The 27,389-nt window shown below is 49.1% G+C and overlaps 1 long non-coding RNA gene across 1 annotated transcript in view; it reads left to right on the top strand.

Annotated features, from left to right (window-relative positions):
- LOC130863515 (uncharacterized) overlaps window positions 1–21,808 on the top strand; it is a 64,300-nt gene extending 42,492 nt beyond the window's left edge. The window contains exons 2-4 of the long non-coding RNA XR_009055733.1: window positions 360–446; window positions 1,206–1,243; window positions 21,512–21,808. This is a non-coding gene — a long non-coding RNA (uncharacterized LOC130863515). The remainder of the gene's footprint in view (window positions 1–359; window positions 447–1,205; window positions 1,244–21,511) is intronic.
- The last annotated feature ends 5,581 nt before the right edge of the window (window positions 21,809–27,389 follow it).

The following is a 27,389-nucleotide window of genomic DNA, read 5'->3' as shown; positions in this document are numbered from 1 at the left end:
CCTAATTTGGCTGTTTTTAGATCTAGCTGTGAATTCTTTATTCTCTCACATAGACATATGACAGTGGGGGAGGAGAGCATGCATATTTCCTAAATTTTCACAAGAAATCTGTCTTGCTGTCTCCAGAGAGTGGAAATTTAGCAAGGAGCACCCAGTAGTCTCCGCTCCCTTCAAACTGTATTCAGTAGCATGTTCAATATGCCACATGCACCAATCAGACATTTGTCATGAGCACAGTGAAGGCTTCAAAGGTGCAAGATGGGATGAACTAGTATGTGCAGAGGGAATCCCACATCTTGGGAATCTTTGCGTACCATCTTTGTTGACCTCACCACATTCATGGTATTTTTGTCATGCAGGCTCTGGAACTCTCTGTCCACAGCGTGGCTAGACAGCCCTAGGAATCGCATTTCTGCCGGCAGCCCTAATCAGCCACCGCCACAAAGGTGAGTATAAATCCCAGCTCCTTTGCTGTGGGGCTATAGAATTCTGGGGCATGCAGTTTGAAGTTGCTCAGAGTTCCCCCTGTGATCCAGCAGCAACCTTCACTGCGGAGCTGATGTAATGGGATCCCATTTGCTGCCTAGCCACCACCTCCTGCCCTTGTCTCTCTTCTCAGTCCCCCCACACCTTCCACATCTCAACCAACTTCTCACTTCCAAGTGCTTGATTCTGGGTCTTTTAGTGGGGGTCTTCCATCCCAAGATGATTTGTACATTTTTCCAAGGCAGAAGTCTAAATTTAGTTTTGCCAAAATCACTGTGCACCCTGAGTTAACAAGACACATTTTGGCAAATACCTGGGCAAACATTTGGAGCTAAGCTCATGGCAAATGCATACCTATTAGAATGTCACCGTTCGGAGGAGTAGATTTGGGCCATGGCCACGTGTTCCCTTCCCCATTCCTCCTCCTGCAGTACAGCATGGCCAGTTTGTATTAGAGCACACTGTGCTGCGCTCACTGTGAATGTGTGCTTCTGAGCATGAATAGGCCCGCAGTGACTCCTCCTACCTGCTTTATTTCTTCTGGATGGGTGGGCAGGTGGGTAATTGGTTGGTTGGTTGGTTTGGTTTCCAGACTGGTCTGGAATACATTGTATAGTTCAGGTGAACCTCAGACTCAGAGGTCTCCTTCCTCAAGCCACCTGAGTGCTGGGATTCCAAGTGTGATTTCCCCCATCCTGAGCCTTCTCTTCTATTCACAGGCCTCCCAGATGGAAGCTGTTTTCTAGCACCAGCCCAAGTAAGCCAGCCACTTTTCTGGTCTGAGAAAACCCTGTCCTCAGTTTCCCCTTAAATTACCTTAAGAAAGTAAGCTCCTTGTAGCCCCTTCCAGCACACCAGTCTGTGGCCCAAACGACACATCCAGCTAGGCCACTGTCCTTTCTACATCTCCTTCCTTGCTTCATGCCATCATCTCTGGGTGCTCACACAGTACACCAACGGAAGCTGTGGGGAAAAATGCAATCCTGGCAGAAGACAATTAATTCATTTGATTCCACACACGTGGCACCCTTTTTACCTCACTCAGAGACAGTTCCTCAAGAGTGGCTTGTTTTTGTTTTTAAACACACACACACACTGTATAGCCATTTGTGCTGAGCAACAAGAACCCAGACAAAGAAGCCATGGCTGTGTTCTTATTTACAGAGGTTGCCGAATGAGAAATTAATGCCTGCTGTTGCTCAGTAATTAGGAAAATTTAGGGCCCTGGTGCTCCAGCATCTTCCATTTAAGGTTGTATGTTATCTGTGTTTTCATGAGAATTTGTTGGATTTCTGTCATTAATAACAGGCATAAACCCAGCAAACAGCAAGACATGCGTTACATTTAATCAATTTGCTCTTTGTATTCATTATGCATGTCCTCCATTTTGAGTCATGAAAAATTGAAAGGCCATTGCAAAAAGAAAGAGGATCGTGGATTACAAATGATGTAACAAAAGCAGAAGTGCTATTAATTGGTCAGTTGTGCTTGTCAGCCCATTTAAAGTGATGAAGGCAGAAACATTAGAAAGGACATGAATGTGCTTGGGAGCAGGGGTCCAGGAACACTGGGGCCCCTTCAGTCCTCAGTACCCAGAAGAATACAACAGAACCAAATGATGTTTATTCCAATTTCATTCAACAAATAATGCATGAGCACCTTCTATGTGCCTTAGGCTGTGGTAAATCCAGCAGAAAGCAATGGAAATGCAGCCTGTGACCTCAGGGTGACATTCCAGTGTGTTCAGTGTACGGTGCGATCCCATATGTAAGCCACAAAACCCAACAGGAGGCCGGGGAGCACAAAGTGATGGCCTTGGGAGAAGGTGTCTTGAAAGTACCATCTGAAGGGAGGTTAAAATGAGGGATGAGAAGGTTTGCGTCCATCACCCCCTCCCCGGTCTCCTTCCGCCATTCAAGAAGAAAAGAGAAGTTCTGTATTGATAGCTCCTGAGATATGAGATGGCGTTTCTCAGGATCTCAGATTTCATAGTGGTGAGGAAGGGAAGCATGAGGCAGGTTTAATCTTTGCTTGGGCTGGTGTATGGCCCCACCCTCCTTCACGCAGCAGCAGTGGCCCACAGCATGGCCAGCCACATCACCACGAATGCACAGAAATGTTCTGAGCTTTCTGGATGCGAGCTTTCAAGAAATCCCATGAGATACTCAACACTTTCCTAAAAGTAGTCTCTGTGTGGGAGAGCTCACCCCAGTGTTAGGCTAATGCAGTTTTCTGAGCATAGGTAAGACAGGAGCCAGGAGTCTATAGGTTGAGTATACTAAAGGCATTCTTGGGACATTCTTCACCTACACTGTTTTATCAGGATGTAACTCCATCACAGACTGACATAGGAGGCTTTGTTTTTTTGTTTTGTTTACTTATGGGATTAGGTGAAACACAGCCCAATGAATGGCTCCCAAGACAAGAAATCTTACCCTATCAGTTTTCTTGTGTGGACCCTTTTGTGGTAGCAGTTTGGTTCAGGTAAACTGGTGGCTGCATTTGCCACTGTAACTATGTCCTTCCATGCTCAGCCAGGGCACACAGGTAAGAGGGGACTGGCTTTTGCTTCTCATTCACAGTACCCTTTCCCCAGCTTTTGGCTTGTCCCACCTTCAGGCTTGCCTTGCCCCACCTTCAGGCTTGCCTTGCCCCTGAATCTGCACATCTGCTGTCTGGGATCCATAGAAACCCAGTCCTCAGTGCCCTAGCCACCTCCTCAGGGAGCCCTTGCCACCAGGGCTCCATGCCCAGGTCCTCAGCAAACTTTGCTTTGCCCTACTTACTGCATCTATTACAACCTGAGTTAGATGCTGTCAGCGAACCTACTTCTCAGCATCTTCCACGCTGCGGGCTGAGTGCACTGAACTCCAGCGTATGTTGTTCAAGTGCAGTGCTGTATCCATACGCCCACAACAGTGACTGCACCATGGAGGGCCTCAAGTAGCTGGCGTGGGTGAATGAAGGACCATGTCAAGAAAAAGGCATGGGCTGCTGGGTTTATGCTTTTTGTGCAGAGAGCTATTTAAATGTTCCCCTGAGAGCCACATGGAAGAAATAGGTGTTTGTTCTGACCAGTGTTCTCTGTGGTGACCAGGCGGCAGCACGGCACAATTTATTAGCATACATTCCTAACCCCCATACCATGCCTTCTTAACATATGAATGTGCTTCCACTGACTCAGGTGCCGTGGCACTGTCTTCACAAGATGAGCAGACCCAGCTGAAGCCTAGTGGTTCAGTACATAGCAACCCTACTGTGTAGGGCTGGCGGGCTAGGACTCCTTGCTTTGTCAGAGCCTCTAGGCGGTGTGGCAGAAGGAGGTGGTATGGCGAGATGGTCCAAAATTCCAAGTGCTTTGTAGCTGTCTGCTGCTTATGACTCACAGCAAACTTGTGAGCTTGTCTTGTGCTAGAGATGCCAGATGGAGGAGGCCATAGTGCTGGCAAGAGCTGGTAGTCATTAGGAGCTGTTCTTGCACCAACCCGTACCTTAGAATCATTGGAAGCAAGTCCCCGCCTCAGGCCAGCTGAGTCAGGACTCTGGGACAGGGGTTTCACATCTCTCCTGAATGCTTTGAGTTCTAAGCTCTGCTCTTAGGCAGCCATGTTGAGACCCACAGGCCTGTTAGAAGAATGGCTACATAAAGGCCAAAACCAAACAGCAGCAGAAGGGTGGCCTTAGCTGCTGGCAGGTGTGAGTCAGCAATGGTGACATTTCTCCTTAGTGTGGAACTGCACACAGAAAGCAGGGTTTCTAGCGCTCCAAGACTGCATGTGCATCAGATAAATATTGTGCTTGCCTATCGCCCACCCCCAAGAACTGCTTTTAAAATTGCGAATAGCATTCATTAAACAATTATTTTCCCTATATGGGGCCAAATGAGTGATTATGGTTTTCTTATACGCCATGTGTTGAATGTTGGACACTTAATCAAATAAAGAATTCTTATTATGACATAATCTTTCCTAATTAGGGAAGCAAGTGGGTCCACTGTGTGGCTGTCAAAGAGAAGGGCTCGGCTTGCACTTGGAAGCTGTTTTGAAAGCATGGGACATCTCAGTGTCAGTGAGAGTGCTCTGAATCTCTCCATCTAAACTGTCTGCACCTTGGGGAAGTTTAGACCTGGGGTAAGGTACAGTCTTCTAGGTAATAACTGAATTTGTTATTCAGTTGACAATGAGTTGGTTGGCCCACCAAGCTAGGGCCCCAGGAAGACCACCTCAGTACAAGTGGCCCCTGAAGAAGACCTGCCAGTCGGTAGCTCTCAAGACCATTCTCTTCCCTATGAAGTACAGTTCTGCATGCACAGCTGTCTGCATGCTGCAGTCACCCAGAGCTTGAAACGTGCCTGTACCTAAGATGCTTGGGCAGAAAGTGAGCTAAGGATGGTGCTGAACACTGGTCTGTGTTTGGAAGAACTCGAGTGAATCTCACGTGCAGCCAGGCTGGGAAGTACCAGTGTATTCAGGTGAGTGACAAACAGACAACAAGGGAAGTCACCCTGGTGGCACATACCCCAAGCTCCAGGTCTCTACACCTCTCTGCCTATCAGCGAAGGGCAAGGACCCCAAAGAGAGCTTCAATGGAAAGGATGGACCTATGTCCAGGAAAACACCCTGTCCTTTTGTTGACTTCTTAATTCCTGACCCTGCAGAAAAGGCACAGAACATGAGGTGCCACAGAGCCAGAGGGTGCAGACTTCTCATTTCTACACACACTTGGCTCTCTGGTCCCTCCTAGAGTAAGTGATAGGAGAAGCTGCTTAGAAATGAATGCTTGAGATTGAGCATCTAAGCCAAAGTGAGCCTGTGCAGTTGGATCCTGACTGTACCTGGAGCAGAGCTTGAGAGCTCCAAGGCAACACATACTGGGGTCTGGGTTAACTGCAGAGCCCCATATTTGTCCCCAAGCCACTTGTGTGATGTCACACCTCCATCTTCTCCAGAGCTCCTGGAACAGCAGTGTTGGGAAAACACCTGACCTGGGATAGCTATTGAGCAGAAACTACACGGCAATCTGGGATGGAGGTGTAGAGGGAGTGCTTATGTTCCGTGTGGTTAGCCTCTCACATTCTGAGCTTCATGCCCAGCGTGCTGAGGAGCGTGTGTGTAGGCAGTGACCCCTCACACACAGAGGCTGAGAGTGAGGGCATGGAGCGGAGCAAAGGTGCTGTGGTCTGGCAAGACAGATCTTGTGCACTCCAAAAGCCAAGCGTGCCTCCAGAATCCATCAGCTGGCATCTGGATTTCTGTGGACAGAGTCCAGAGTGACTTTCCACCTTGCCCTTCTCCCTTGCCCCACTGTCCTGTCTAAGCCATCATCTTTCTTGGTGGCATTGCCTTGTTTATACTGATTTTTTTTCTCATTACCACCAGAGGGGAAGTTAGAATGTGAGGAGGAAGGAATGACTAGGGAAGAGGAGCAAAGAGGCCACTTGTTCTTACCTGGACATGGGGTGATACTGGTGGTCAGAGACAAGATGGCCTCGTGTGTGCTCCTGGATGGCTGTCCCCAGCCTATTGACCTTCCTTCCACTTTCGATGGAAGCAGGGTGCTGCAGTAGCCCCGACATCATCTTCTTATGTAGTCATTCTGGAAAGTCCTAGGGAGCAGCCAGCTTCCCCTCACCGCCCTCTAATCACTGAGGAAAAAGTTTCCCGAAACAACTTGTCCTGACTTTGCAACAAAGGAGGGGATTGGCCGTGATGTGATACCTTCCTACATAGCTGTAAGTAATCTGGGCAGCTGACTCTGCTTTAGTCTCCCTGCCGTTCCCTGTAAAGGAGGGTTCTTTTCCTTCTGGTCCTCTACCTCTCCTTAGCCTGCTGCCTGCCCAGGTCTGTGGAGGCTATTACTGGGTCTTACCCTTGCCTTAGGTAGTAATTACTTTTCTTATTATCACTGTGACAAAATGCCTGACCCGAACCATTTAAACGAGTAAAGATTTCTCTTGGTTTCAGTGGTGTCAGTACTTCACGGGGAGGGGTGGGGTGGAGCAGAGCAGTTTGCCTTGCGATGGGCTGGAAACTGAAAGAGGGCATCCAGGAAGGATTCCCCAGTGACCTGCTTCCTGTATCCGGGCCCCACCTACTTCTCACCACCTCCCCGTAGTGCCTAGCACCATCATGTTAGGACCCATGCTCTAGTCACCTCTGGAAATTCCTCTCCTCCACACAGGCACGTCCCACTAGTGGGCATCGCTCATCCAGTCAGGTAGACAAGATTAACCATCACCAAGCCCGAGGAGATGGCTCAGCTAGCTGTTAAATATCAGACAAGCATGAGGGTTTGAGTTTAATCCCCAGATCCTGTGAGAAGCAGGAGGAGGTGGGGAAGCAGCTGCAGGTATATGCAGACCTGGTGCTGAGGAGGAGACAAAGGGTCCCTGAAGCTCACTGCCCTGCCCATCTTCAACAGCAGTGAGTTTCGAGCACAGTGAGAAACCCTGTCTATAAAGTGGAGAGTGATTGTGGACTCAACCTTACATGAACACATACACATGAATCATACATGTGTATGTGTAAGAGCCAGTTATATTTTAAGTTTTAATTGCTGTGCCTAAGAGATCCAGAAGACAAAAATGCCTCTGATCTGCAAGCCTCTTGCTCAAGGACAGACAGTTCCTGAAATGCTGGAGGTTTTGTTCACTGGGATAACAAGCCACATGTTTCCTCTCCCCTAAACAAGTTTGTTTGATCCATCTGCACCGGATGTGCTTGACCACATGTGGGTGGGAGGTTCACAGGCAGGAAATACATCAGGATATATGCTTGTCCCTGACTGGATGTACATCAGGATATATGCTTGACCATGATTGGACCTGATGGGAATGCAATGAATTATGGGTTTTCCTTCTTAAGCTGCTACAAACCGTGACTTGGGACCATTTCCCAGGAATCTGGATATGGATCTGACCAGAGCCCATCTACCTGACCAGTATTTAGTTAAAACTAGCTTCCAATTTGGCTTTAACTGTAGTAGTGGTCTTAATTCTTGATCAGTGGAATTAACATATGCACACAGATACACAGATTAACCATTGTTTCTTTAGACTGTAGACTGAGTTCATGTTCCAGAAGGAAATAAAGGGATACGGAGGATGTTCTCAATTGGTTTCTGTTGCTGTAATAAACACCATGACCAGAGCAACTCTGGAGGAAAGGGTTTGTGTGAGCTTCTAACTCTCAGGTCACGCTCCATCACTGAGTGAGGTCAAGGCAGGAGCTGAAGCAGAAGCTATGGAGAAATGCTACCTGATCCTCATGGCTTGCTCGGCCTACTTGTTTGCTTAAAAAAAAATTGTCTATTTTCATTCTCTGTACATGGGTGTGTGGTCAGCATGTGTGCCTGTGCATCACATACATGTAGTGCCCAAAGAGGCCAGGAGGGGGCATCAGATTCGTGCCTGTAATTGGACTTGTAGATGCCTGTGAACCAGCATGTGGGTTCTAGGAACTGACCCTAAGTTCTTGGGGAGAGCAGCCGGTGTACTTAACTGCTGGGGCTCTCCTGTCCCTTGCTGCTTTCTTACACAACACAGGACTACCTCTCCACAGTGGACTGAGCCCTCCCACATCAATTAGGTGTTCCTACAGGCCAGTGTGATGTGGGTGTTTTTAAATTGAGGGTACACTCTTCCCAGATGGCCATACCTTGCGTCCACTCTTGTGTCAAGTTGACATTAAAAACTAGCAGCCCAGAGGAACCTAAAGAAGGCCACTGCCTCTCTAAGAGAGAGAGGGACCAGAGAAGACTACTGCCTCTAAGAGAGAGGAGCTAACAGAAGACCCCCACCTTTCCCTGGGAGAGAAAGAGGGATCTACATAAGGTAGCTGCTCTGAGAGAGGGGGACCCACAGAAGGCCTCTGCCTCTCTTAGGAGTGCTGCTTGTTCTGGCCCATTCCAGTATTTTAACGTTTTGTTGTTTACTCCTACATAACATGTGTCCCCTAAAGATGAAGATATTCTTATGCCTGACACCCCCAAACATATTAATTTAACAGTATTATCCAATTAGGGACTTTTGCTTGAAAGGAACTTCCCTGTTAGTTCCTGGCATTTGCTTGTGCTTTGAAGCTGACAAGACACTTTGATCTAAACTCATAGGAGCCTGTTGATACTGCCCTCTTCTAGGTAGGAAAATAGGATCCAGAGAGGTAAGTGGTCCACCAAGGTCACATAGCCAGTGAACAACAAAGGCGATCCCAGTCCACATAATCGCCATGACATTACAGTTTATTCTAAACAATATCTGTCCAGAACTTGGACCCCAAACACTCAACACCATCCACACACACACACACATGCACACCATGCCCGTTCTTCCCAAAATCATGAACCCTTTTTCAGCTTCACACGCTAGCCACCTAGATTTGCTGGCGATCCACCTTAGCCTCTGCAGTGGAACAGTGCCAGGCGTTGCACTTAATTTAAGCCAATGGGATTGATTGCAAGGCTTTTCTTAACTGTATTATGCTCGATTCCTACTCCACCCCATGAGCTCAGAGTGAAGACTTCCCCCTACAAAGCATGTAGTGCATCCTCCTTGCTGAGGAGAGCTGGCCTGTTTGCTCAGTAAGGAGGTGGGAGTTGGGGGGGGGAGGTGGGGGGACCAACTGGTGTCCTTGAAGCCCAGCAATAGCAGAATACCTAGCTGTCCTCAGCCATTGTGTCCCTCAGACCTGGCCACTTCTCTGCTTCTGCTGCAATCCAAGCTACCTTCCTGTATGAACTGTAGCGACAGCCCTCATTCATTTATATGTGGCATAGTGTCTCCTGCTGAGACTGCTGCTCCATTCAGACCCCTGAAATCCAGATGCAGGGCATTCAGCGTATATGACACCCTAGGTGCATGTGGCCTTTGCAGCCTGCCTTCATCTGGGCCCTGGTGGTCTTCTTCTCCTTTCATTCAGTGTCCCCATCCCCAAGGGCCAGCCATGCTAACCTTGTTTTCCCCGGGCAAGCCTGGCTTCCATGTGGGACCTCCAAGACTGCCCATTTTTCACCTGGGGTGTTCTGTACTCTACACAGTTTATTCTTGTACATGAAGAATAGCTTGGTGTGCAGACTCTGTGCCCAGAGTCAGAGCCTCACATCTCTGACACCTGTCCTTTGATCACATGCAGCCCCGGTGTCTGCACATAGTTAGTGCTCAAAAAACCATCCGGTGACTGGGTCCAGAGGAAACAGTAAGACCCAGAGAGCAGGGAAAACCTGAAGTTGCTGGGTTAGGATCAGAGCTGAACAAGAGCTGAGGTTGTATGCCCCAAACTGCTGCCCTCACCATCTTTGGGTTCCGTGGACAAGGAGGACTCCTTGCCCCTGCTGTCCTCACAGGACCCTGGAAAGATGACTAGCCCACCCTAGCCTCTCCCGCATCTGTGCCGTCCCACACAGATGTATGCGTGCTTTCATTCATCACCTTCACAACATACTTTCTCATCAAAGCATTATGGAGCATAATTGTCCCCACAGCAACCGCAGAGAGTGGAACAGACAGGGTGTTGCTCTTGTGTTACACCAGAAGGAACCCATCCACATCAAGTCACAGACAGGGTGTGTAGCCGTAGAGGAGTATGGAGAGGAAATGGACGAGGCAGGAGGTTGGCATGCAAGGGACAAAGCTCCCCATCAGCTGCAACCACCATCTCCCTTCTTAACCGAGTCCTTGGGTATCACCAGCTTGGCTACCCTGGGAACTATAAGGTAATCCACCCTTACTCATAGGTACCAGGTAGGCTTCACAGATGCAAAGGTTCTTCCAGCCCTCCCCAAGGTGGCTCAGGAGGGAATGTGGGGCTTTCTCAGGCCAGTGAGGCACAGGTAACTGCTGGGGAATTAGGGGCTTCTAGACACAGTATCTAGATTTAAAGAGAAAGGCACAAGAAAGGCTGGCCTTTTCTTCCTCAGTGTCTCATCCAGATGTGATGTCTAGAGTGTTGTAGCCCACGGGCAAGCCATACCATATTACAATGAACAGAGAAAGAACTGGACCCACAGTGACCCCTGACTGTGGGGCTGGAGCAGCCAGCCCTGAAGCTCCCTAACTTCCTATCCATGTGAGATGAGGGATTTGTCATAGCTCACTGCACCCAATTGGACACAGATCAGTCAGATCTACTGAGAACAGGAGATATCAGTCATATCTACTTTTGTTTTCATTGTATCCCCATCTCTCCCCTCTGTGCCTGTCTATAGTAGGTGGACCATATTTTTGGAATGAGTAGTATGTTTGTGCCCCCAGTAGCAGATCTGGTAATGAGGCTCCATGTGTCATATGAAGGGGATGTTCCAGGAGACAAAAATAAGAAAGTGGAAATAGGGCAGAGGTGGGTGAGGGAGCAAAGCCCTGGAGCTGGACTGTTCTCTCCACCCCTGCTCCTCGGTCTCTGGCTAAGGAGCACTACCAGGAAACACCATCGCCCAGGCCCTTCCTCCAAGCAGCTCCAGATCAGTGACTCTGGCAGAAAAGTGCAGGAGTGGTGGGAGGACTCAGAAAGAAGCCAAGTGGGATACCGGCACTGCGGGTCACACAGTGTGGGGCTCCGGCACTGCGGGTCACACAGTGTGGGGCTCCGGCACTGCGGGTCACACAGTGTGGGGCGCTGCCGGTCACACACAGTGTGGGGTGCTGGCACTGCCGGTCACACACAGTGTGGGGTGCTGGCACTGCCGGTCACACAGTGTGGGGTAATGACACTGCGGGTCACACAGTGTGGGGTAATGGCACTGCGGGTCACACAGTGTGGGGTAATGGCACTGCGGGTCACACAGTGTGGGGTAATGGCACTGCGGGTCACACAGTGTGGGGTAATGGCACTGCCGGTCACACAGTGTGGGGTAATGGCACTGCGGGTCACACAGTGTGGGGTAATGGCACTGCGGGTCACACAGTGTTGGGCACCGGCACAGTGGGTCATACATTGCGTGTCCATTAATGCAACTGACTGTCTTAGTTACAGTTTCTACCGCTGTAATGAAAACACCATGACTAAAGGCAACTTGGGTAGGAAAGGGTTTATTCCAGCTTATAAGTCCATCACTGAGGGAAGCCAGGGCAAGAACCTAGCAGAACCTAGCAGAGCTATGGAGGAACACTACCATTAACGTTCCAACCCTTGCTTCTCATGGCATGCCCATCCTGCTTTCTTACACCACCCAAGATCACTTGTCCAGGGGTGGCACCACCCACAGTGGGCCAGGCCCTCCCACATCAATCATCAACCAAGAAAATAGGCCACAGACCAGCTTTGTGGGGACATCTTGTCCTTTGAGGGTCCTTCTTCCTGACTGACTCTAGCTTATGTCAAGGTGACATAAAAACAGCACAGCATCCAACAGCAAAGCCAAAGGTGGTCTGCTGTCACCTCCCCCCATCCTCCTTCTGACCAGAGGGGAGGCTGCCTGCTCAGGATGGCCTAGAGGCGCTTGCCTCTTAATGATGTACAGAAAGACACTTTGCATATAAAAGCATTATTGTGCTTCATTGTGCATCTCCAGATCCTTCTTGCAAAACATTGAAGACTAGCTCATAATTTGATGATAAAATATTGATTATCTACAACTGCATGCAAAGGTCCATAGCACGTAGACAGGATGCCCACCCTGTATTACATTGTATTTTAAGTCAATATGAAGATGGACGTTCTACCCTGAGACGAATTTTGATAGTGTCAATTCCACTAATGTCAGAGTGTGTCAGTTCCTGCAATTGGTTTAGGTTCCGCTTCTCCTCACGCCAGCTGGCTCCAAGAGAGGCTTCCAAACTCGGGCAGCTCCTAGTCAGTCTGCATTCTTCTTCATCTAAGTCCCGTGAGTGGGAAATGTCAGGGGAATGCTGGCTTGGCAGGGAGCTGCCCACCCACTCCCACGCTCCAGTTGAGAGGGAACGAAAATAAAAGCAAAGGCACCTTACAACAAATCTAGGAGAAGCTTCACTGCCATCCTTAGCAGTGGGCTTGTCTTCTGCTTCCAAGAAGAAAGAGCGGCATGGACCGTCTCTGGACTGTGAGCATCTGCTGTGCCTGCTTGCTTAGCAGGTATTGCCGCCTAAGCTCAGGTAATACCACTCTCAAAACCTTTTATTTTTATTTTTTGACTGTTCTAAATTGTTTATTGGGTGTGAATTTTACAAGAATTACCTGTGTTAGTTGTAACAGTGGAGCTGGAATTTGGGGCTAGCAGACGTCAGCCCACACATCTGTGTTTGTGGACTGGTCTGGTGATCTACTGGGTGCCAGGATTTCTGCTAGCTTTATGGAATGGATCACTTCCTTCCCTACCAGAAGTGGGTTTTGAGAAAATAGCAGTAATGAATTAGTGGTTAGGGTGAGTTAGTCACAAGAAGCAAGCGATATGAGTAAGCTGAAACTGCAGTTTTAAACAGAGTAGGTAAGTGTGGGCCAAACCCTGTGAGAAGTGAGGAGTGAAGCAGCAGCTGTGGAAGAGAGGGAAGGTATCTCTGGGCATTTGGAGTAGTCAGTGCCAGCATCCCAAGGCAGGAATGTGCCTGGCGCTGTGTGTGTGTGTGGCTTTTTCAAGACAGGGCTTCTCTGTAGCTTTGGAGCCTGTCCTGGAACTAGCTCTTGTAGAGCAGGCTGGCCTCGAACTCAGATCCACCTGCCTTTGCCTCCCGAGTGCTGGGATTAAAGGCGAGTGCTGGGATTAAAGGCAAGTGCTGGGATTAAAGGCATGCGCCACCACCACCCGGCTCTTTCCTGACTTATTTGAGGGAGAATGGGTTACTGGGATGAAGTGAGTTAAATGTTCATGATTAACTTAGAAGAATGAGTCTAAGAAGCTCCCGGGTCACCTTAAAGCATCCCCCATCACATAAAGAGTCTCTAGAAAGAGTGGACCAAGAAAAGACAGCATTTTGGAACAGCCAGCAGGAAGCTACTCAAGCCTAACATTTTTCAGGTAACAAAATCATTTGTAACTGGCAATGTCCTGACTAAATGCAAACTCCAGGCCCAGGACACTCGAGGGTTTTTGTGCATGGTGGGGTCAGAGAGACCCCCTGTTGGCTAATTCTGGAGCACTGGGAAATCTAGCCCTGGGGCAAAGTCTGGAATCCATCCCTGCAAGGGCGGCCTGCAGAGCTGGCAGGTGAGAAGGAGCCTTTCAAATTTGCAATTTTCAAGTGTCAGAATGATATTGTGCAGAACCTCTGATGCCTAGCATGGGAAGCAGGTCCTCCTGGTTTCCATCAACACGTCTGCTGTGTGAGTGTGGCCTTTGCACTCTCCCCACCTAGACCCTGAGACTGAGAATGCCAGCATCCTACCCACCCGCCCTAGGATGAGACCAAAGGTCTATACATTACTTCTAGAAGATTCTATTCAAATCAGAGGCCCTCCAAGTATTTCTCTTCAAGGTGCTAGAGAAACAGAAACACACAGGCTGTCCTCTGAAAGGCAAGCAGTGTTGCAGGCAGTCACCTATGTAATTCACCTATGCATGGTGCACTCCATGCTAAGGAAAGACACTAGGTGCAGGGCCCAGACTCCCCACTCAGGAAAGATGAGCATTTGTCTGTCTGTGAGTATCTGTGTATGACCCATGAAATAAGATCCTTGTGTGTGACACTTTGGAAGCAAGAATAGCCAAGATGAGCTCACTCTAGCTTGCGGAGAGATTTGTCTGGAAGGGCAAAGGTCATACAATGGAACAAACTTTTCAAAGGATGACTTGTGAAATTGTTAAGTGCCACTAGGAAATAGGTTTTGCGACAAAGAGACACCAGTGAATACCAGCAAGAGAGGGACAGACAGGACCCAAGACCCTGTGGCTTCTTCACTGTCCAGATGGCTCACTGAGGGAAGCAGTTGGGATGACATGAGGACATGGCAGCCACCCTGGGACACAGTCCACATGCTAACAGCCTCAGGCCTGCTCATGGACAGCTAACATGGATGACCTGGATGAAGGCTCTCTGAATGACAGCAGCCTAAGTAACGTGTCTGCAGGCGCTCAAGGCAGCCCGAGTCAGAGCCGCCCCTGCTGCACCCCTAAACTGCCTCAGGCAAAGGCTGGGATGTCCATCATGCTGTCTCTCACGATTCCCGGTTAGCAGTAGATAACTATTCCAAGCATGTCTCACTTTGAGGTGGCCGCTCCTAAATAATGCACATGAAGTCCTTCCCCTACCGCACATGGACTGCTCTGCAAAGCCCCACAGGGGCCAGTAGTGTCGAAATCTTGTCTTCAAAGAAGTGTGTGCAGCTCGTGTGTGGAATCCCAGCTCCTGAGACGTTGAGGCAGGAGAATCTCCGTGAATTCTAGGCTAACCTGAGCTATATAGTGAGCTCCGCATCGGCCTGAGATATAGAGTGAAACCTGTCTCAAAAAACACAACAAATGCTATCTGCAGAGGTCCCTTCCCTGGACCCTTGGAGTGCTGGCCCCTTCAGGAAGCCCCCAGACCTGGTCAGGGATCCTTCTTCCACGTGGCTACAAACTCTCTGCTGTCCCTTCTTGGGAGACTCACCATGTGGCCTCAGAGTGCCAGGAGTACCAGAGCCAATCATGTTTTCACCTAAGCTTTGGCTACTGGAAGGCTCAGTTCCACTACAGATGACTACCAGGGCTTTGCAGTGGGCAGGTTCAACACTAACCTAATCCTTCCTCTCGGTGACGGTCTGACCTTATTTTATCTCCCTGGTCTTCCTTATCTACCTGTTTTATCTACTTGTGTGTTCTCTAAATTGCAACAAATCCTTGGTGAAATGAGGCAACATTAAGCACATCCTCACTGGCAGTTTGGGACTTGGCCGAAGATTTTTCTGAGTGTGGGCTACAGACCTCTTTTGCTGCCCATGGGCAGCAGCATACCCTTACATTCCTTTGAGCCCTCATCTCCTCCCTCACCTCCCCATGGTGACGGCATCCTGTCAACAGGTGGCATGTGTGAAGTGAATGCCCTCAGGAAGGGTCTGGACCCCATCATACTATAGCAGTTATCTGTAGCTGTCCAGCTCTGTGGCCATCATCCAGATCCACGAGCTTTTTCGGAAGGAGCCCAGCAACCTGTGGAAGAAGTCTGCCCTGCTCCCCAGAGGCCATGCTAGACAGCCAGCCTAAGGCTCACCAAAGGTGCAGACTCAGCTGCCACTAAACCCCAAACAGGAAAGAAGCACACTGGCTTAGGAAGCCAGGCAGGACAAGCACTGTCTAAACGCAGCGCTCTTGGCCAGAAGGAGGTTCTGAAACCTCTGGGAGGTTACATCCTACCAAATATCTTGGTAAGAAGTCACTAACTGGCTATGACAAACAATGCTGCTATGAACATAGTTGAACACACATCCTTGTGATACGATTGGACATCCTTTGGATATATACCCAAAAGTGGTATTGCTGGGTCTTGAGGAAGGTTGTTTCCTAATTTTCTGAGAAATTGCCACTCTGACATCCAAAGGGACTGTACCAGCTTGCACACCCACAAGCAATGCAGAAGTGTTCCCTTTACCCCACAACCTCTCCAGAATAAGTTGTCATCAGTGTTTTTGATCATGGCCATTCTTACAGGTGTAAGATGGAATCTCAGAGTTGTTTTGATTTGCATTTCTCTGATGGCCAAGAATATTGAGCATTTCCTTAAGTGTCTTTTAGATTCCTCTGTTGAGAGTTCTCTGTTTAGGTCTTTACTCCATTTTTTTATTGGATTATTTGTTCTTTTGATGACCAGTTTCTTGAGTTCTTTGTATATTTTGGAGATCAACCATTTGCTGATGAGGGGGGGTTGGTGAAGATCTTTTCCCATTCTGTAGGCTGTCATTTTGTCTTGTTGACCGTGTCCTTTGTTTTACAGAAGCTTTTCAGTTTAGCAGCTTTGTTTGTCATAGCCAGAACCCAGAAACAACCTAAATACCCCTCGACTGAAGAATGGATGCGGAAAATGTGGTACATTTACACAATGGAGTACTATACAGCAGAAAAAAATAATGACATCTTGAAATTTGCAGGCAAATGGATAGATCTAGAAAACATTTTGAGTCAGGTAGCCCAGATCCAGAAAGACAAATTTCATATGTACTCAAATTTCATAAGTGTCTTTTAGACATAAAGCAAAGAAAACCAGCCTACAATTCACAATCCCAGAGAACTCAGACAACAATGAGAACCCTCAGAGAGACATATATGGATCTAATGTACATGGGAAGTAGAAAAAGATAAGATCTCCTGAGTAAATTGGGAACATGGAGACCATGGGAGAGGGTTGAAGAGGAGGAAGGAAGAGGAGCAGATAAAAATGTATAGCTCAGTAAAATCAGGAAGGAGGAGAAGAAGATGATGATGGGTGGGTATATAATTTTAAAAAATCTGTGAAATTAAAAAAAAGATAATGCAAATGAAAAAAAAAGAAATCACTAACTGCCTACCTCTAGCTTTCTGCCCAGCAAACGTCTTTTGATTTCAACTAGCCTTCCACATTATGGAAGTGAGCATATGAGCAGAAAGGATGCCAATGAACTGTTTCCCTTGGCACTTTCTTTTTGTTAGAAAGCCAACCTTCCAGTTTCACATGCATACACACACGCATGTGTGTACGCACATTCATACACACACACTGACTATTTAACTCCATGTCCCCATCATGGTGAAGAGAATGCAGATTATGAGTTCCAGCTCCTGGGTGTGAAATGAGTCCAACCTGAGCAAGTTCTCTGTGGTTTCATTCCACCCTTGTCAGCACATCGAATCTCTAGAGGGTAAGCTCCTAATATCCATTCAAAGAAACCACTCCTCAGCCGGTGGCATGCATATTTGAAGGCTAAAGAAGGGTTGTAAACTTAAGGCCAGCCTAGACAACATAGCAACCCCCCCCAAAAAAAAAAATGACAGAACTCCTATCCCAGGGTTCACAAGAATAACATCAGAGTCTGTAAATTTTTGACAAAAACTTAAAAAAAAAAAAGTCCCTAAGGGAAGCCACACAGACTAACAAAAGCACAGGCTTCCCCATTAAAGTGGGAAGCTTAATGCTGTTTTTATTGCACAATTGCTTCCAAATGCATTGTATTAATTAAACTGGAGGATCCGAATTTGTTACTCCTTAATAAGTACAATGTGCCTGGTTAACAGAAGATTTCAAAGAGCAGCAGTGGGTTGAAAGAAGCCTAACCCTTTGTCCTCCAGAGCTGGGGACCACCGAGCCACCACCCCTGTGTAGAAGAAACAAGGGGCAAAGTCACACTTCCTCAGCCTGGAGTTGGCCCTGGAACTCTTAGAACATTTCTGTAGCCTCCTGTTGCCTGCCATAGCTAGAATTACAAGGGACAGTCTCTTAGAATCTGCCTTTTTTTCTTAATTCACTCAAACCACCATGAATGAGAGTCTGCCCCCTAAAGTCAGTACTATGCCTGAGTATGAAGTTACCAACTTTTTAATCTGCTAAAAGGTAGGTGAAGGGGAAGGAGAAGAGGGTCCCAAAAAAAGGAGGAGAGGGTGTCCAAAAACACACTGATCCAATCAGTGCTTCTTCCTCCGTACTTGATTGTCACAGCAGTCCAGTGATAAAGGTGTTTTTCTCCTCTCACAACAAACATTTGGAGAGGTTAAAAGGTTCACCAAGAGAACATAACACCCATAAACCCAGTACGGCAGGTAGGTTCAGCACCACGGACAGAGGCAGGTGGCTGGCTGCTTCTGTGCCAGGCAGGTAAACGGAGTGAGTGCTCTGTCTCTGGAAAGAGAAGGCCACTGGAGTGGGGGTAGACACACTGCCATAACTTCCTCTGCCTGCATCACCCTGAGCCCTTTAGAATATCCTTTGTCCTCCCATCCCTCCGAGGGCATGCAATCTTCTTCCCAGACTGCCACCCAGAGTTTGTGTAAGATGTGGATGAATAGATACAAGGAAAAGTTATCTAAAATCCATCAAAACCCACTCCTGGGAACAAGAAGTGATAGGCAAAGCCCTGGAGTTTAGTGCTCAGCAGATGGATGCTTGTTTTTCATGTGCAGAGCCTCAAGCAAGGCTCCTTGCTTTTAAGAATGATGGTGCTTCCTTTCTCCTTGTGGTTGGCCACCTTCTGCTTGGCTCCTATAGTTGCTGTTTGTCACATCGATCCAGAGGAGCAAAGTCATGAACAAACTCTCAGAGAGATATTCCTGAGCTGAGCCTGGAGAGGCACACATCACCACTGCTCAGATGTCACTGTTCAAAACTCCGTCCTCAGTATGTGTGTGTGTGTGTATATATACACACACACACACAGAACAGATGATAGATAATTTTTTATTTTATAAGATAAATAATGTATGGGTATCTTGCCTGCATGTGTCTGTGCACCATGTACATGCCTGGTGCCTATTGCCTACAGAGGTCAGAAGAGGGTGTTGGTTCCCCTAGAATTGTAGTTACAGATAGTTGTGAGCCACCATGTAAGTGTTGGGAATCATACCCAGGTCCTCTGGAAGAGCAACCAGTGTTCTTGACCACTAAACGATCTCTGGCCAATCCTCTGGGAGTATTTTTGACATGGAAATTAGGGTTCTTTCCATTGCAAGGAACAGAAAGGGCCCACCAATATTAATCAAGATAGGAAAGCCCTGACTTATGTGTGTAAGGCTGGGTCACATGACCCAAACTTCCAAAGCTTCCCAGAGGTACCTGGGTTGCATGTCACCCATGTCCTCTACGGAAGATCTCAGACAGGCTCCCCCACAACTCATAGCTGCCAACAATTCCTGGCTTACGTTTTCATCAGTGACCCTGAGAGATAATTCCTCTCCATAAAAGTTCCATAGTATATATTTTTGGCACTAAGTCCTAGTGAGGTCCTATGTCCCCAAGTCAACCATGTGACCAAAAAGATGGTGCCCTCTAGTAATCCAGGCATGGGCTGTGGAAACCCTGGCTATGAGAGAGGCCTGTTCCATGCAGTGCATACAAGCTAAAGCCACATGGGCGGCTCCCAGAGAGCCTACATACTGCTGGCTTCTGATGTGAAGGACTGGTGCCCGGCAAGCCTGGGCCGACACCTTCCATCAGTATTCCTCGTGCTGGCTGTGGGCAGGCTGCAGCGATGTGAGACTTGGAGCTGTGTGCAGGGCTGCGGAAGCAGAAGGGTCTCTCCTCACCTAGCCTCCTGGTGCTCTCCAGCCCCACTTCACACTGATCATGCGACAGCACAACTCTCCAGGTTCCCGTTAGAAGGCAAGGATTATGCTTGGCCCCTTCGCATAGACTCCATCAGCAGTCTTTCCCCCCAATATTTTTACAGCATCCCGCAAGGCTCGATAGAGCATGCTTCCAACCACCAGGGACATTCACGGATAACAACTTAAAACCTGGCTGACCTCAAGAACCCATGGACCAGGAAGTCAATTCATCATTCTGTGTGCATGACTATTGTATGTGTGAGTGCGAAGGCCTTCACTACATTACCCAGGGAGGCTCATCCCAAAGGGGGCCAGCAGCACCAGGTGCACCTCCGGCATCCATATGACTGCTTCAAGTATAGGAGTCCATGCACCAGTTTGCATTTCTGGAGAAGCAGGAAGCTTTGGACCAACCTGAGATGGTAGCTTTGTCAACATTTCTCAAAGTGGACTCCTTGTTACAGAAAATGCAGCAGCCCATTTCCATTCCTTCAAGGAGATGCCTGAGGCCGGCTGCATTGTGAAGAAAAGGGATTCAGTTCCCAATTCCAGAGGCCTGGGCCTAAGAAACATCAACAAAATGCCAACTCTGGCAAAGAACCCTGGCTTCATCACATATGCAGATGGCATCATGGCACAAGCGTGTTGTGAGGAGAGTATGCGCACAGATAGACCAGAAGTCAGGCTGGGAATGGCTAAACTCACTCTTAAAACAGCTTCCTTTAGCAAGAACTAAGTCCCACCAGAACCACCTTAGTCCCTTCTGGAACCAGTGACCCACTGACCTCCTCTTAGGATCCACCTCTTATAGGACACATCATCTCTTAAGATCACCATACTGAGGACCAGCTTTCTAACACATGAACACTTAAGGGGATACACCACATCAAACCATAATTCAGATGGGACATTATATCCTGGGAGAAACTCAAACATTTGATGTTCATGTGAGTTGGGGAGATGCTGGGCTAACTAGGATTTTTCTGCAGGACTTAGCCAAGCCTTAGTACTGTGATGTGTTTTGTGACTCTAGAACAGTGGTTCCCAGCCTTCCTGATGCTGTAGCCCCCTTTTTGTTATTCTCTCTTACAATACATCCCTATTGCATTCCCCCCAACTCCTCCCAGCCACCCAGCTCCCTTTTCCCCATATCCATTTCTCCTCTGTTCCCCTTATGCAGCAACACTTTAATACAGTGCCTCATGTTATGGTGACCCCCAAACATAAAATGATTTTTGTTGCAACTCCATGACTGTAATTGTGCTATAGTGATGAATCATAATGTAATTATCTTTGTTTTCCAGTGGTCTTAGGAGACCCCTGTGAAAGGTCATTAGACCCCCCCACTCAAGGGGCCAGGACCCACAATCTGAGAAACATTGTTCGAGAAAGAAGCTAACTAGAGTCAGCTGTACTTAACAAAATCCTGTTTGTAGCTTCCTACGAAACATCTCCCGAGACATGGATTTATGGACTGTTCTCCTGGGAACTGTGTCCTTGGAGAATACATGCAAATGATAGCCACTGGGTTCATGCTGCTTTGAACCAGTCAGGTGGTAGGAATCTTAAGAGTTCCCAGAGGAGGTGATATTTGGGGGTTTTAGCAGAAAGCGGTCTCTTTGCCTGAATTAGAACAAATAAGGTGTCAGTGTTTTTTGCAAAGCTGGTGGCATCTCAGGGTGTCTGGAAACTGAGAGGTGCTAGACAGAGGGACACTGGAGCTTGCATGTCTGTCATTCAGAAGGTGTGCAGCCTTGGGCAGCTAACTGGATTTTTCCAGGCTTCTCCTGCCTGAGAAGATGAATTCTGACCAGGGAGGGAATGCGCAATGGCTGGGAAGTGAAAGTGCCCACCCAGTGGCTGAGACAAATGTTGCTCGTGGCTTCTTTTACCTGACATCCACCTACCTATCCCATAGGGGCCTTGCTGGTGGTCTGGAAACCTCTAGAAGATGCTACCCCCTTTCTGCTGCCCTCTTGTGGCAGCTGAGATGGTAGCATAGGACCATGATTCCTTCCCATCTACACCAGCATCTTCCCGCATCTTCCTGAGGACATTGGCACCTTGGGCCGACAAGCAATATGGAAACAGATGTGGAGGCCCCAGTGTTTGCTGACACAGACTGTCCTTCAGGTCACCCTCTGTGGTATGTCACTGAGGGGGAGCCAATCTTCGAGTGCCTGCTCTATCGGAGTCAGCTCCTGCCTGCATCTGTCACTGCTGATTGCATTTGAATGGCTTTGTCTCTTTTTTAAATAAAAGATTTATGCCTTAGCTGTCAGAGCTTGCCTTTATTTGAAAATTTAATCTTGTTTCTTGGAGTCTAGATTAACTTATTAGATTTAGGCATCCCTCTCATGGTTCTGGGAGAGACAGATCCTGCCCTCTGCACAGGCCTCTGCAAGCCTCACTGTCAGCCAGCCAAGGTGGAAGAGGCGACATCTCAGTGCGCTTGGGACTCCGCTTCTGTGGCGGGACTTCCTGGGTCCCCTGGGCCAGCTACCAAACCTCTACTCCAGAACCCATGTCCCTTGAAAGGGCTGTGCATCAAACCCACCCTTCCCCCAGCTTTATGAAGGGACACCACTGTTCAGGTAAGGGCTAAGTCAGGGAGTGTGTGTGTCCTCCCGTCCGTCCCCCTCCCATCCCCCGCCACCATCTGTGTCTCCTACCCCTGGAGAATTCTGCTCTGCTGCTTATGCCACAGGATGGGGTCTCGCATTTGCTTCCTGCTAGGTGGGCTTGTGCAGGCCTCAAATCTCCGAGACTGGGTGACGATGGCGTCGTCAATCCCATCTCATAGGTGCTTAGCAAGAGTCTCCTTCCTGCTGCTACACGGAGCAGGCTGCAGGATGGATCAAAAGTTCCTTCAGCTCGCAGTGCTGGAGACATAAGTTCCAAAGTTGACACGGACATTTAGAAAGGACCCCGAGCAGCACCACTGTAGCAGGAGGTGGAAGAAGCCCCTGTACAATAGACAATGGACCTTAATGCATCCCGGGAGTTAAAGAACTTCAGACCAAACCGCCTCTCCATCCCATGGTCAACACTGTCATAAGGAAGTGAGATTTCTGCATAAGGCTTTGGGAAAGGAAAGTAGAGCCACAGTTTGGGGAATGGGGGTAGGGTGTACCCAGAGCGGTTTGGAGAATGTGGGGGCGGGTAGGGTGTACCCAAAGCGCTGTCCTTGACACTTTGGGCACTGGATTAGCCAAGTGGTAGAGGGTGGAAGGTGGAACACGACTCCCTTTGGAATGAGGAAATAGAAACAAGAGGGGCAGTGAGTCCCAAGGTCACAACAGAGTCTGGACAAGGCTCTGGAAGTTCAGCACCAGGGTTAGGCGGTTCCCATCCAGCTCCCTACTCTCTCGCGCCTGAGTTATGGCTGAGTTGTGTCCGCCTTTCTTAGATGCAAGTCCCCAACTCTTGAGAGGAGTGTATGCTTAAACAGGGGATCTTTGGGAAGTCGGAAAGGTTAAGGGGGTTGTAGAAACCGGCCTTGACCATGCTGCAGCAAAGGCGGGTAGCCGGGAACTCTGGCCCTGAACAACCGCCTCGGAGCTGCGAAGAGCTGCCTGCAGTGTGAGCCACCCTGCCCACTGGCCCACCACCTTTGTGGTCGCTGCAGTCCAGAAGTCTCCCCGACTGAGTCTCCCATTTCTTTCCCTCCCCAGAGCACAGCGCCTGCAGCCTTGACTTTCCCGCTACACTCTCGCCATCTGCTGGGTCAGTGGTGGAATAGCATAAGTACCCACTTGAGACAGTCGCCGCCTCTAGGCCAGCCCAAGCAGGGACTGCACCTTCAGCGCATCCGCATGCACAAACACACACGCACCCGTGTGCACAGGCAGGCCCACATGTGCATGTGCACGCACACGCAGGTGTACACAGGTAACGTGCATACACGCACATGTACACACGAAAGCACAGACAGGCAAGCGCACGGCCAAGGAGATGAGTTCTGTCTTCCCTTACACTTCTTTCGACTTCCTCCAACCACTCATCCCGAGGACCCAGAGTTCCTGACCTAAATATTCGCGGCGAGGGCTTGAACGTCCTAACCCTGGCCACTGGATGGGTCTCGTCTGCCTTTCTGGTTCCCTGCTCACAATGGGATCAGATGGCGGTGGCATTTTTGTTGCTTGGGCGGAGGTCACGCTTTTCTTGTGATTCACCGGACTGATGGGCCGACAGGTGGCGATCAAGAGCAGCCTCTGGTCTCAACAACCTGTGGAACTCTGCTGCACACTGAGTCGGGACAGACACTTCTTGCTTTGTCACTTAGCAAAATAACTTCAAGGGAAGGAAGATACATAATTGTTCCCATAATTCATCTGCATGGGCCTCTAGAGGAGTTGAGAGGGTTCCAGGCCAACAGTCAGGCTGGAGTTGGAGTAACAGCATGTACAGGGATGCTGAATGGCGCATGCAGGCTCTTACAAGGGAACCCTTTACTGACATCGTCTTCATTTGAACTGTGTTTTGTAGATCTTGGACTTATTTGCACTATTTCTTATTTTTAAAAGACAGCATCAATGAAAACAGGGGCTAACGAGATCATTTAAACACCCATGCTCTTAGCACCATTAATCACAGTAGCAGAACGTGGAAGAAACTGCCCACCAGGGGATGAGAGGAGAAAGGAAGTGTGGTACAGCATACAGTGGCGTATTTGTTCAGGCCTGGGAAGAAAATTCTAACACCTTGCAGCAAGCTGAACCTTGACACCATACTACATGAAATAAGCCAGTCACAAAAACCAGGTCCGGTTCCACCTGCCATAGTTTGGATCTAGAGTGACCCTGAAGGCCCATTTGTTAGAGGGGTAGTGGCCAGCCTGGGTTGTTATTGAGAGTGGTGAGGCCTTAAGGGGTGATCACTATGGACTGAGTATTTGGAGATATAGTTCAGTCAGGAAAGATGAAGTCTAGGGGTTGGATGGTGGTGCTGACTGTACAGGAGTGTGGCCATACTCAGTGCCCTGAAGTGCGCCCTTCCACGGTAAAATAACATGCTGTTATAATTTGAATCTGAAGCACCCTTCCCCGCAGCTCACATTTTGAACATGTGTCCCCAGCTGGTGGTGCCATGTTGGAAGTCCTTGGAGCCTTTAGGAGGTCGATCCTGGCTGAAGGTAATACTGCCCCAGGGTCTGGCTGACTGTCAGTCCCCAGCTCTCTGCATCCAGGGAACACAGGGAGTGAGAGTCATAGCCGTGGATCATAAAGGAAATCGTCCCGACCTTTGTCAACTGCCCTTGACAGTTAATATTTCTACGTATTTTCTGAGCTCCTGGCCACTGTGCGGCTGTCTCCTCACAATGGTCCTGTGAACTCTAAAATTTACGGGTCCGAGGAAACCGGAGTAGAGAAGTTAAAATTGTGTCAGCGGTCACATGGGCAACCGGAAGCGAAGACTCACCCCACACCTAACTTGTCTCACTGATAGGAAATGAAGGGAGCCGTGTCTTTTCTCCCACCTCCAACCTCACCCCAGCTTTCTGCCTGTCCCCAGGGACAGCTCCTTCTGCTTTTCCTGCCACATGCCACTACAAATGTTGGGTGTCGCAGCCCCCCTTGTCCAGCAAGGATGACGCAACCACCGGAGCTCTTCTCACTGAAGTTTTATTCAGGACCTTTTGACAATTGTAAAATCTCTCTCTCTCTCTCTCTCTCTCTCTCTCTCTCTCTCTCTCTCTCTTTTCCTCTCTCCCTGGGCAAACCGCTCCCAGCCCTTAAGTAGGCATGGGCAACCAACCCCGGATTGCCAGGTGGGCACTGCCCATAGGTCCACGCATATGCAAGCAGCTGACAATCATTGTGTGATAATAGCATAAGTCAGGCCTAGTTGATATTAGAAGTTCATTATCACAGAGAGCACTCGCTTTCGGGATTGCGGAGGGCGGGAGCCAGCACCATCAGGTGTGACTCCGCACAGCTCTCTACATTGCCATCAGGTGTGGCTTCACGCAGCTCGCTACAGTTGGGGGACCGCCTCTTGCCTCTCCAGCCCCGCCCACCAGCTACCTCGCCTAACTGGACCCACCTAAGCCCTCACCCTGTAAACTTGGCAGAGAAATGGATGAGATTATGCTGGTAACCTATTTGAGGCGGCCACCCTGGGGGTTCCCGGGCCTCCTGCTGCCTTGGGTGGCCCCAGGCAGACATCTCCTCTGACTCCAGCAGAGAAGTCGCCCATTCTCACCGACTGCCATCACGCTGTGATTAGTTAATCACTAAATGCGTGGGGCTTTTAATTAACCGCCAGCCCTGCACGGGCAGCTGTTCCACAAACCACATCTGATCTTGGTCCCAGTCCCAACTGACGGGGCGCTTCCATCACGCAACGACGCGGTGCTGCTGCAGAGATGGCGGCTGCCACACTTACGGCCCTAATAGAAACCACCAGCCACATGCAGGAGGGAGGTCGTCCTGAAGTGGGGCCACAAGGTGTGGAAGGATAAGAGAAGCCTGGTGAGGTCTGCACACTATGTGTGTGGTTTGGGCTGTTCTTCCATGTATTAGAATTAGCTCAATTTAGACAAGTGCAAGAGGAAAGGACCGAGTTCTGGCCAGGCAGTGCAAGGTTTCAGCATGGCTGAATCCAGGAGGAAAAGCAAAATTACTAGAACTCTCAGAAGAGCTGCATTTGTCTCTGCAGCATGAGTTAGCTGACTACAGGTGCGAGTAGACAGTAGCATGAGCACTGTCTCCTTGCTGCCTTCAGTGTGCCTACGCCCGCTCACCTCTGCACTTTGGAACAGGCATAACCTTCCTTCCACTGCCACCTTTTATTTAATCTGAACCATTTGGGCACACATTCCTGTTATCCAATAGCACGGGATAGTCAAATTCTGCACAACTGAGAGCTCAAGCTTGATTCTTTCTACTGGGCTGTCCTAGGCAATTTCCGCCAGACAGACCACGACAACAAAAACCACCTCCAAATATAGCTAAATGTCCCTTGGGCTGACAAAATTGCCACTGCAATAGACTTAAGGCCCGGGGCATCCCGTGGTTAAGGTCTGCCTCCAATGGATGTCAGGGATGCGCTGAGAGCAGAGGCCAGGAGGCGGGCAGAAACAAGTGGAGCTTTCAGCACACAGGGCACTGATGACTAAGGCTCAGCACCTTAGGGCACAGCCTGAGACATAAGAATGGAGGAGCCATACTGCACCTTCACCAACACTTGCCTGACAGCCACTTGGCAGGACAGATGGTCTACTCAGCTCACAGTCTGGGAGGCTCCAAGCCTAAGACTAGGCGGCCTCATTTAGTGCCACTAGGAAGGGCCAATGCCAGTGACCACTGTCATGATGGAAGCAGTGTTCTGACACCTGGAAGTAGAGGGAGGAACGAGACCCAGTATCATAAGACACGATCAGTCACCTAAGGATCACTTCAATGCTCCATGGTCCCTGCCAATACTGTGGACTTTTAGGGATCATTCAGCATCTAAGCCATACCGGACGCAGACACTGGTATAGTCGGCCCACATGCTAGGCTCAGGATGGGACTGTGTGGTGAGAAGCTGAACACAAGCAAAGAAGGTTGGGTCCCAGTGAAGAGTGATTCCCCTGCCACCTACATAGCAACCTTCCGCCGTCATGACCCCTAGCAGTGTGTGGCACCTGCCACACACCACACCGTAACTGAGTTAAGAACACACCCCAGGGGTCAAATGCTAATAGTAGTGTCCCAGGATGTCGCTTTACAGTTTGCTTGGGGCCTGGTAGCAGAGGCGGTACCCAGTTCCAGTGTGCTGTTCCCTGAATCCACACACATGTACCCCACCAA

This window comes from Chionomys nivalis, chromosome 21 (assembly GCF_950005125.1).
Source record: "Chionomys nivalis chromosome 21, mChiNiv1.1, whole genome shotgun sequence".
NCBI classification, from domain to species: Eukaryota; Metazoa; Chordata; class Mammalia; order Rodentia; family Cricetidae; genus Chionomys; species Chionomys nivalis.
Note: the sequence above shows the minus strand (reverse complement) of the source record. Positions and strands in the feature narration are given on the sequence as shown.